Source organism: Lytechinus pictus, chromosome 13, assembly GCF_037042905.1.
Source record: "Lytechinus pictus isolate F3 Inbred chromosome 13, Lp3.0, whole genome shotgun sequence".
Lineage (NCBI taxonomy): Eukaryota > Metazoa > Echinodermata > Echinoidea > Temnopleuroida > Toxopneustidae > Lytechinus > Lytechinus pictus.
Genome location: NC_087257.1, coordinates 29,613,861 through 29,623,278, shown reverse-complemented (window position 1 = coordinate 29,623,278; position 9,418 = coordinate 29,613,861). Strand labels below are relative to the sequence as shown.

The window sequence follows — 9,418 nt, the reverse complement described above, 5'->3', positions numbered from 1 at the left end:
TATAACAATAATCATACAATGAATCTAATTTTCTTGGCTTGATCTGCCGCTGCGATCGACTCATTAAATCAATCAGCATCAGTCTATCGAGGCAATACTTTTTGGAGAAGTATACTGATTTAGTTAAAACAAACAAAAAACAAAACATAATTAATTAACTCGCAAAGAGTTACACACGAGATACAATTAATGTAATACGAACATGCAATTTAGAACTGTATGGTCAAGCCCGTAGCTAGGGGGTGGGGAGGGGTCGGCCCGATCGAACACCCCCCCCCCCCCCAATTTTCAAAAGCAAGAAAAAATAAGGGAAAAAACAGAAATTCGCTTTTTTCATTTTTTTTTATTGTCAAATTTTTCATCAACGAAAGAGAAGGAATCGACACCCCCATTGAAAATCCTGGCTACGGGGCTGATGGCCATTATCAAAGGATCAAATTACACGAAATAAAACAAAATACCCTCATTAGAAAATTTTACAGAACATCTGAAAATGACGATGGAAATAATTTAGTGTTACTAAGGCTCTTAAAAATATCATCATTAAGCCTTATTTGATTAGTAATGATAACCATTCATAGTTAAACGTTTATACTTTCGTTTTCGTTGTTGTAATATTGTATAATTAATAATATATCTCGTTAAAATCTAGATCTATAGAATGATTTGAATAAATGAAGAAAAAAAACAGAAATAAAACTTCGAATTAAATTCAAAAGTTCTAGTTTTTCTTGGTTACCACTTTTCGTAAAACAGTTATACATTAATAGTTAGGATGTAATAGTAAATCTTCATGATGTCGATTTTTTAAAATTTATTTTCAAATCTGCTATTTGTATCTTAAAGGTCAAGACTACAACACAAAAAAAATGATTTTTATACACTGAGAAAAAAATCAACCCTGAAATTCCAGGAGGTGGAAAAATTTGAAAAAATTGTTGAACGGAAATAAAATCTAAAAAATCTATAAAAAAAAGGTGTACAAATAAGGGACCGATTTCATTAGAGAATCCGTAACAAGCTTCTGCGAGAGCTGGGTCCCGTCATACAAAGAGTTGCAATTGATTCAATCAATCGCAAATATGGAAAGCCAGCAAAGTCAACATACAAAATGCATGTTTATTTTTTACCTAAATTCTAGATATGAATGTATATCCATAAATTCATTGATTTCTTGACAATTTGGTGTGATCTCCTTTGTTTACAAAGTACATTTTGCAAATTTCCTGTAGAAAAAAATATGACACTGATAGATTTCCATAGTAGAGTTACAGCAGGTGGGATCAATCGTAACTCTATGGAAATCCATCAGTGTCATAATTTTTTTCTATAGGGAATTCGCACAATCTCCTTAAAACAAAGAGAATCACACTGAATCTTCAATAGAACTATAAAATATATGAAAGTACATCATATCTAGAGAATATTTTAAACAAATTTGATTTTTTTTTAGTTGATGTTGTTTGCCATCCATATAGTTGTGATTGATCGGATTGATCGTAACTCTTTGTGAGACAAGGCCCAGATCATGACACATACTCACCCTATGATTATTTAACAATTATTCCAAAATAATGCAAATTATTTTTGCATTCTAAAGTTTTGTTATGTTTTCATCGAATATATGAAAATGAGCGGCTGTGCATAATTCAGTTGAGAGCATCCGAATTTTGAATCCAAATGATTTACTTTTATTTATTTATTTATTCAAATATATTTATTCAGGATGACAAGATCAGTTAAAAAACTGTTTTACATCATGGTCCTGACAAATCTCAAAAGCTTCAAGTCAAAATCTTTTAGATTTAAATCCGGATCCACAAGCATGGCAAGGTTAAATATCTTTCAGCTAGTTTCTAATCATAAAAAAAAAAATCTTCGACAATAAAACATGTTTAAATTCTAAATACATCAATTCATGCTATAGTTGTTTATAAATATTTGTATATTTCACAAAATATTTAATGTATATGATCTAGATTCATACATTTATACTTAAATGACAAGTCCATCCCAACAAAAAGTTAATTCAAATAACAAGAATAAAATCAAAATCAAGCATAATACTGAAAATTTCATCAAAATCGGATGTAAAATAAGAAAGTTATGACATTATAAATTTCGCTTATACCGGTAGGTATGCAAATGAGGGAACTGATTACATCACTCACTCACTATTTCTTTTGTATTTTATTATATAAAATATTCTAATTTTCTCCCCATTGTCCTGTGAAACAAAGTTTTATTTCTCCCTAAACATATGGAATTACCAGTGTTTAACATTAATATGGTTTAGTCAAAATGGTCCTTATTGTCAAATCTGTAAAAATTGAAATATTTGTATAATTCAAACAATAAAATACAAAAGAAATAGTGAGTGAGGGACATCATCGATTCTCACATTTACATGTGACTGATTTGTGCATATAACCTTTTTGTGAAAAATAACCGATGCTATAAAATGTCATAACTTTCTTATTTTACATCCGATTTTGATGAAATTTTCAATGTTATGCTTGCTTGATTTTTCTCTATTGATTCAAATAAAAAAAATTATTGGGTGGACTTGACCTTCAATTTTAAAAATGAATTATGTATGTCAATAGTTTCATTATTTATTACAGTACAAACAGATGTCCCATATGCTATGCGATCTTAAACATGTTAAACGGTCCCTGTAACCTGGAAAAAATGACCTATAGAAGAAATCGGTTTTCGTTCACAATTATGTAGACATCTAGAAATCATAAACATTTATAATAATTTTAAAAAGTGTCGAGAAGATTACTCAGAATCACCATTATAAAATCGATCATCCGTTGTGGAGACAATGACAGTAAATATTATAAGTTGGTTTTCTCTCCTGCAGAGTCTCAGGCATTTTCTTCTAACGTTCTCTTGTGGTATAAGAATGCTTGAAAGGCCCTCTTTCCTTCCTGAAATTTAGAAACAAATAACATTTATAGGCCTAATGATGATAACAAAAATCTGAATTGAGGATCAGTTGTAGCTCCCAGGGAAGAAACAAGCAGGGTTTGAACAGTTCAGAAGGGGGCATTTTCTGCAGAGCAAAAAGAAAAAAGAATATTGGAGTAAAGGGGCTCTTCGGCCTCCTGGATCCGCCCATGTATCCCCTCATTTATATCTTTATTCCTGACCATTTTGTTGACTTACCAATAGGGTATATTTTGTATTGGCATGTAAAATTGATTGTGATTTAATTCATTGTTTCAAATAAATGTTTTAAAACAATAATATATGCGGGGACTCATATTATGATAATGAGGGGAGCAATAACAAACTCTTATACAAGTTATAAGGGGAGCGGTAGGGGAGCACTGCAAAAAGCTCTTCGACATACAAGGGGAACTTTTTTTGTCTGATTACAAAATGGATTGAGGAACCAAAACCACAACTAAGGAGACAAACAATCAGATGTATATTTATATGCAACATTTATCCCAATGAACTTTTTTTGTCATTCTTGTAATGTGTGTTTTTTCTTGCTTTTGTTGTGTGTCTTCTCATTTGACTGAGAAAGAGGTTTACAAGGTTGGCTCTATGGTTCAATCATTGACTGACACTCTTGTTCTACGTTCAGGTTAAGTGATGTCAGAACAGAGATTACATATGAAAATAAAATGTACAAACAATTTAATGTGTATGATGTTGACTGTTTTCTAAGTTTATTTGCATTTCTGCATTTATCATTTCATATCCCCCTAAAATCAAATTCGCTGCACAGTAAAAACGCTGTTTAAGATTTTATACAACGCTGTTTACTATATGAACCTTACAGTATTTGTTTAACCGTTTAAACAATCATGTTTAATTTATTGACAATTAGATATTGAAAATTAAACTTTGTTGCTTAAGATTTAAACAGTTGTTTAAACTGTTTAAACAATTACTGTAAGGTTCATATAGTAAACAGCGTTGTATAATTTTTTTTTTACTGCGTGCGGCGAGCGATAAATCGCTCTAACTGAAAGACGAGCAGTAGCGAGTGATCACTATCATCTCCCCTTAAAACTGAGTCCCTGCAATAATTCAGATAATAATCCAAATCAAAATAAATAAAATCAAACAAAATTAATTTGAAAAATGATAATCTATCAATGAATGGTTATGAAAACAGCTGAAATGCCTCAACAAGGAAGTCCCAGTCTTCCTGTTCGCCATCAAAGTCAAGACTCTTGATATAGACAGTGTTAATCAACACAGTCCGTTCATTGTCATCACTCTGTTAATATAATCAAATCAATCCATGAATTTGAAGTGAATTTTAACAAAATAATTAGGAAACCTAAACATAACGTGTTCCCAAAATGTCCGGTAAAGGGGTACTTTTTCGCGGGACAAGTCTGGCCCGCGAATTGTAAAAAAGGGGGGTGTATTTGTATTTTCACCCGGAGATTTCTTTAAAAAGGGGTTGTTTTTTTTATCTCTCTCTTTGGACTCCTGAGAAATTTTAAAAGGGGGTTATAAAATATTTTGAATAACATAGAAAAATTGATCCAATCCCGGGATCGAATTCCTGAAATTCCTGCTAGTTTTGAAAGCTTATTCGAATGAGCCTGAATAATCCTGAATTCAGGATTATTTCATTTTAAAAAGTAAAGTACGGACCTTTTGTTGGAATGAGAGCTCACCTGAGATAGGGGTACATTGAGCAGTGTTCCGGATTTAGGGGGGTCTCTAAGGCAGAAAAAGCCCTCGAAGGGGGGTTCAGAAATTTTGGCAGACCTTCGATAGGGGGTGCTTTCAAAGGGAGGGAACGAGCATAGGCGTACCCTAAATAACACTGAGTGGGGGGGGGGGGCGGGCAAAATACCCATCTATTTATAGCAAGACCAGTCTCCTACTACCCAAATAAGTCTGAGTGCAGTCGCGTGCCGTATATCTGCGCACTCAATATTGTACAATCATTTAAGCACACCACAATGAGGTAGTCTGCTGTGCAAACCCTTCACTCGAGTAAATGGTCTGAATTGCAGCCTACCCATGCCTTGTGTACTGAAGGCCCTCTCGCTCAGAATTGAAACAGCAAGTTTTGTATGTGCTAGTCTTTGCGTGGAGACACACTTGTTGATCAAAGTTTCAATCAGGGTCTGTGTCTGCAGACTAACAACGAGGAGCGAGCGAATCTCAGTCGCGTGCCATCCACGCGACCGATCTCATGAATATTAATCAATTTGCGAATCATCTCGTCATCATTATGATATAGTTCTATATAATCTCCCTTGCCCGCATTATCTATAACAGACAGACTGCCTGTTCATTTCCCTTTAGAAAGGAAGCTATATGTGTTGTTTTAATCGGGAATAGAGTAATCTCATTAACTTGTCGGAAACGGGCTGGGCGGAAAATGAATATTGTTTGCTGGACATAATCAACTCGTATGTAGTCGTATGCTACTGCTGCTGGCCATAGTAGATGAGTGTCGAACACCATATCCTTTGCACACTCTTCTACTGTGAATGCAGTAACTGTAGCTGTTGGGATACACTACTGCAATGGATGGCCAAAACAACACTACAGTCGAAGTAAGTATAACATTACATAATTTACATTATAGTCATTTACATCATTGTGATACTGATAAAGCTGTATATTTTTCTTTATAATATGTCTGTATTATGTTGCTAGCCATCTGGCATCAACGACTTAAACTAAAATAGTGATATTGTATATTAATTTCACAGAGTTATCTATTCGATATATCATCCATTTTAATTTCCAATTCGCAAATGACTTATAGGTCGCAATCATTAAAGCATTTTTATCGAGGTTCTTTCACTTCACCATTTGGTCATAGAATCAGCCTGAATTGAAGCAGTAAACAGGTCTAAATAAAAACGCCTGTATTAGATTCACTTTTAGACTCTTTACAGGGGGGGGGGGGTCGCGACCAAAATTGTAAAATATTTTGAAACGAATAAGAAGAGAGGAAGACATCATAAAGCATTAACAAAATTGGGATATGAAACTGGTCACATGTTTGATGAAAGCAGGACGGTAATATTTGCTTCAATTCCACGCCCATTATCTATCTCTTTGTTGTTGTGATAAAAATACTCTTGTAATAATCCTCTCACTAATTTTGCAAATTTGGGATTTACAATTAAAAAAGTCTTATGATTTCATTTTCGAAACAGTTTTAAAATTCATAATCCTTGTCGAATTTCTTTCAAACTCCCATTATTCTGATTGTTATGTTGTTTTTTCCTTCTTTCACACAAAATAATTTATCATTGTAAATGTTAGATTCTCCTTTGATATTCAGCCACAAAATACTATGTGTTACGGGCCCCTGATAAAATACGCCAACGCGTTGCACAAATCAATCTGAATGAATAGACATTATTTTTACATACTAACCCAACGAATACATATACTTTATATCTCATGTATTATATCTCTTTTGTTTCATGAATTACCAACAACCATGGAATTTATGCGCATTATTGGAATATTATACGGAATGCGCAATAATAAATATCTTACTAAATATCTTACTTTCATTTTATCTATTAATAGATCTAGAATGGTAGTTGTTCCATGCCGGTTCAGATGTATTGTTGGTTTAAAAATAATATTACAAGCAGAGACTATGTTTAGGCTGAATATCATCATGATCAATTAGAAACTCCGAATTTATTTGCAATGCTTGCTGAATATTTTTGTTTGTCTTGTACATGCTGTTGTACTCCCCTTTTTGTTTGAAGTAACACAGAGATTAAGAAAATGTGATTATTTGGATTTTTTAAAAGATAAACAGATTGAAATATGCAGGAAATTATCAGCTGATGTAGAGAATCCATGCATTGCTGAAAGCATAATCTGTCTTCCATCCTTGAAAGTGTATAATTTTTCTTTGTTTTGTATTCTCTTTACCTTCAGAGACGGAGCGGGAAGCAGAGAATCATCATTGCAGTGGTGATGACGGTTTTCATCGTCATCGTAGTCGCTATTCTAGCAGGAGTACTCGCAACGAGAAAATGACACCACGACAACCATCAAACTACCAACAAGAGAACGCTTCATAAAAGGACTTGATAGAGATTCATCCGAAAAAATATGTTACCATAGAAACAGGCGGACACTCGTCCTTCTCAGACATAACCAACATGACCAAGGGAAGTTTTCAGATTTTGTCGGATGAAGAATTTCGATGAAACGTTGCCAATGTGAGATGCTCCATCTACCAACATGATACTGGATCGCATCATGCGGGATGATGATCGTTCTTAGCTCTCATAAGATGCGTTCCCAGTATGATCAATGTTGGTAGATGGATATTTCCCTCGGTTTCCATCAACTATGCATGTACCTTTACGATGCTGCAATGATGCAGATACGAAGCTGCAAGAGCACAGTCTCTCCGATGCTGCAGGAAACAAGGTAACGAGATCACAGGAGACATAATTAACGAATCTCCAAATAGTGGATGGATCAGCTAATATAGAGAGAACCATGGGAATGTCCTGTAGGAGGGTTTAATCAATGTTGGTAGATGAATATTTCCCTAGGTTTTCATCATGGACCTACAGCTGCGAATGTCTTGTTGTTCCTTGATCTTTACTGAGCCATTATTAGAGAGTGAAAGAACGCAGGAAGCAGGCAGCATGTTGAGGGTTTGTCAGTTCTTTAACTTGGTATATATGTTGCAATATTATTGTGCACAATAATCTTATAGCCCCTCAAATCCGAGTCCTTTGTCTGGTCTAGACCGGTCTAATGACGAACCGGCTCAGGAAATCTCATCTTATCAAACACCCTCAGAATTTTGTATGTGGGTTGTCGCGTTCTTCCAGAGAAGTGAAAGCAATGGTATTATATAAGCAGCATAGGTTACATTATTGGCTGACTTTACATGATGAGTCCTGCTTTGAGTCCTCTCACTTTGTTCCCTCGATCTTTTTATAGCGCACCGTATCCCAAACTCGGCCCCTTCAAATTTCTGAATCATACATATGCCCCCTTAAGAACAAATCGTATAGTGGAATCTTCTCACGTAACACGTAGTACTGTTTGTCGCCATCAGTTGACAACGAGTTAAACATGACCATGATGATGATGCTTGAGATTCAGAGTTAAATAACTTGAGCGTCCATAATACCACTCTCAAGTATTAAACGCCTCTTATCATAAACAGGAAGAAAAAACTAGAACTAGGGAGTGTTTCATAAAAAGTTCTGTCGGTGTTTTTCAGGTTAAATGTTATAAGCTATGGAAAATTCTAGCAGCTGATTGGCTGAGGACAAACCAGTCGATGATTATCATTGAAAAAGCTTTTCTTATGAATCAATGAATTCTCTTATCTGTAGTTTCAAATGACAAGAGATGAAATGTGAATCGTCACTTACAAATTTTGAAGTGGCACTACTCAAGTATAAGGCCTTTGAAGCAACTATTGAAGGTAATTTAAAGCATCACTTCCTCTTTCAGTTTGAGGAAGAAAGTGGTGGTTTTATCAACCGTCCTCTGTATAAAATACAGAACGAAGTTTGATAGGAGTATGTATATTCGAATTTGCGTTTTAAGGTGTGACTGATAAAAAAATCACAGGCTGAAACCAATCTTGCGAGCTTTCATTGCTGTTGCAATAGGGTTTATTGTTTGTACAATTTTATTTGATATTGGAAAATTAGGAAATCCCATACATGGGTGGAAGACTTAGCATAATAATAAGCATAATAAGATACATTCAACATTAGTCTATTTCAGATACATTTAACGTCTATTTACGTGGATCTTGATTCCAAATGGATATTATTTTGTGGCCTTTTCATTGTTATTGGGCTTGTTTGATGTTCATTTTTGACGAGTGTACTCGTATATTTTTGTTCAATTATCTAAAGTCAATTGGTTTTATTTATATAGGTATAAATTCTACATCCCCATAATATTATGACTAAGTTATGCCTTATAAGTGGATATTGTGTTCTTTTTATTCGGTGCAATATGATTTAATTTCATGATCAATTTTTTTAATGTAAGAAAACAATGTAGTATATGAACTGTCCCCGTAAATCTTATTAACAAAATTAATTGTGTAATAGAAAATTGCAATGTAAGTATGGTAAGTGCAATTACATATAGTATGGGAAATAGTGGCTTTCAAATATTTCATGCAACTCTATTTATAATGTTATGTGTAGATTGTATAGTTGTGCTAATTATAGGAACTTTGTTTTAGGTTCTGTTCTTGTTATTGCACTATTTATTTATTCATATCATATATCATGTTTGAGATGGGTCCGAGTCATGAGGACATATTTTCCTACTTTACACTAAAAAATGAAGTGCTAATTTAGCCCTTACAGCGCTTGTATAGTGACTGCACTACGAGTGCTGATTTTCTAGTTCAAATTTAACTAGAAAATCAGCACTCGTATAGTGCAGTCACTATACA

At 34.1% G+C, this 9,418-nt stretch overlaps 1 long non-coding RNA gene across 1 annotated transcript; it reads left to right on the top strand.

The window, feature by feature from the left end:
* The first annotated feature begins 5,188 nt into the window (after positions 1–5,188).
* Positions 5,189–8,373, top strand: LOC129274648 (uncharacterized). Its single transcript, XR_008585920.2, has 2 exons — positions 5,189–5,546; positions 6,904–8,373. It is a non-coding gene; the product is annotated as an uncharacterized LOC129274648 (long non-coding RNA).
* The last annotated feature ends 1,045 nt before the right edge of the window (positions 8,374–9,418 follow it).